The following is a 2,571-nucleotide window of genomic DNA, read 5'->3' on the forward strand; positions in this document are numbered from 1 at the left end:
TACAAAGTACCGGATGCTTTAGTACTTCGAAATTTATATCATATCCGAAGGGTGTCCCGGAATGATGGGGATATTCTTATATATGCATCTTGTTAATGTCGGTTACCAGGTGTTCACCATATGAATGATTTTTATCTCTATGTATGGGATGTATATTGAAATATGAAATCTTGTGGTCTATTGTTACGATTTGATATATATAGGTTAAACCTATAACTCACCAACATTTTTGTTGACGTTTAAAGCATGTTTATTCTCAGGTGAATATTAAGAGCTTCCGTTGTTGCATACTAAAATAAGGACAAGATTTGGAGTCCATGTTTGTATGATATTATGTAAAAACTGCATTCAAGAAACATATGTCGATGTAATATATTTCTATTGTAAACCATTATGTAATGGTCGTGTGTAAACAGTATATTTTAGATTATCATTATTTGATAATCTACGTAATGCTTTTGAAACCTTTATTGATAAAATAAAGGTTATGGTTGTTTTAAAAATGAATGTAGTCTTTGAAAAACGTCTTATATAGAGGTTAAAACCCCGCAACGAAATCAATTAATATGAAACATTTATAATCAATATGAACGGGACATTTCAATAGATGAGATGAAAATATGAACATTTAGTAGAAACACTTTGTGATAAATGTTTTTATTTTGGCGGGAAAACGCTCGAAGAAGTAATATATAACAATTATCGTGTTTTCGAGCATATGTTGAGGTTTTAGCTATTGAGGTTTAGATATTAGGGTTTAGATATTAGGGTTTATAGGGTTTAGATATTAGGGTTTAGAAATTTAGGGTTTAGGGTTTAGATTTAGGGTTTAGATTTAGGATTTAGATTGAGTTTTTAATACGAACGGTTTAGAGTTTAGGGTTTAGGGTTTAGGGTTTAGGGTTTGGTGTTTTGGGTTTATTACCCTAAACCTTAAACCCTAAATTTTACTTCACAAAACATGAAAAAAAGACGTTCATATTCTTAACGAACAATATTATCTTGAATGTTATTTTTATCGATCGTTTTCCCGCCTAAATAATGACATTCATCACGAAGTGTCTCTTCTAAATGTTCATATTTTCGTGTGATCTTGATGCTCGAAAAAAAAAATTTCCAAAAAAAATGAAATTTTTTTTTTTTTGCTTCCCCAGCTTCCCACCGATTGGTTACTTCCCCATTAATCCTGCCCCTCTATATATATATATATATATATATATATATATATATATATATATATATATATATATATATATATGCAAGAAACCGACGGCCAATTTATTTTCATTCGCAATTCGCAATTAATCGATTAGGGTTTGTCAAGTTCGTTCATTCCCAATTTCAAACCATGGTGGACGAGGTATCGTTATCGTTTACTTGTTTTTTCGTTTTCTATCTAAATCTAAATATTTATTTAATAATCAAAGTAACTTGGTTTGTTTGTTGATATTCTACTAGGAGGAGAGTATTATGGTCTGTATCGACAATTCTCGATGGATGAAGATGAAGTCAGATCCTTTTAACTATAACTATCAGCTTCAAATTAATTGTGCTAAATTGTATTTCCGAGCTAAACTCAAGGTCTTTTCTTTTCTCAGTTAATTAACTGTGTTGCCTATCTTTATGCTAAATAAAATCACGATAGATAGAACATCGTCAACCACAGTAGCATTTTATTTGATTACTAATACTTAAATAAAAAAAACAAATGTTTGAATTGTTTGTTTTGTTGCAGTCTAATCCGAAGAATGCTATAGGCATAGTGACAATGGGTAGTGAACATGATATTAGGGGGCTTTTACCTACTAGTAATGTTTTTGAAATCATGAGTCACATCAAATGTTAGGCTTCCTGGTTTATTTATTTATTTATTATATCACCAATTGTATTGTATTGTATTGTAGGACCATTTTTTAATTCAATCTCATTTTGTTTATCAGATGGATATAGGCGAGGTGGTGATTTGAACTTTCTAGAGGTGTTACTTTTTTGTTTACTGCCTAAGTTTAAAGGTATCCTAAAAAGGATCCTTTTCTTCATTGGAGGGTATGTATGTATTTTTATATTATGCTAAAATGTTTCACCTTACTGACTTTTTATCTACTAACTTAGTATATTAATTTTTATATATAAATTATAAATAATACATATATATGTTATGTTATGTTTGATTGTGCCCCGCCAGCCCTCTAAAAGGATTTAATGAGGCTTCATTTGTGGCAATTGGAAAGAAGCTAAAAGAACAAGGTATAGCTCTTGATGTTATCAACTTCTATGTAGAGGAAGACAACTGTGAAATGATGAGGGGGCTTGATGCATTTGTTGCTACTGCTGATAATAATAACAACAGCCACATTAAACATGTTTTACCTACGCCTCGCACACATCCTCTTGACATCCTATGCAGGTTTTTATCTATATATAAATATATATTGCTTGCTTATTTATTTGATATATAAAATACTATAGTATAGCGTTCGTGCAGTGTGGTTGTGTTGTGTTGTGTTGTGTTATTTTTTTTAATTACTAGTTTTTGTCAACATCCACTGTCAGCACTCCAGAAATCATCTC

General features: G+C 30.6%; 1 long non-coding RNA gene across 1 annotated transcript; it reads left to right on the plus strand.

The window, feature by feature from the left end:
• Positions 1-1,401: 1,401 nt before the first annotated feature.
• LOC139857110 (uncharacterized) lies at positions 1,402-2,046 on the plus strand. Its single transcript, XR_011762343.1, has 3 exons — positions 1,402-1,581; positions 1,736-1,841; positions 1,941-2,046. It is a non-coding gene; the product is annotated as an uncharacterized lncRNA (long non-coding RNA).
• Positions 2,047-2,571: the final 525 nt, after the last annotated feature.

The sequence above is a fragment of the Rutidosis leptorrhynchoides genome, chromosome 7 (assembly GCF_046630445.1).
Source record: "Rutidosis leptorrhynchoides isolate AG116_Rl617_1_P2 chromosome 7, CSIRO_AGI_Rlap_v1, whole genome shotgun sequence".
In the NCBI taxonomy this organism is placed as follows: Eukaryota; Viridiplantae; Streptophyta; class Magnoliopsida; order Asterales; family Asteraceae; genus Rutidosis; species Rutidosis leptorrhynchoides.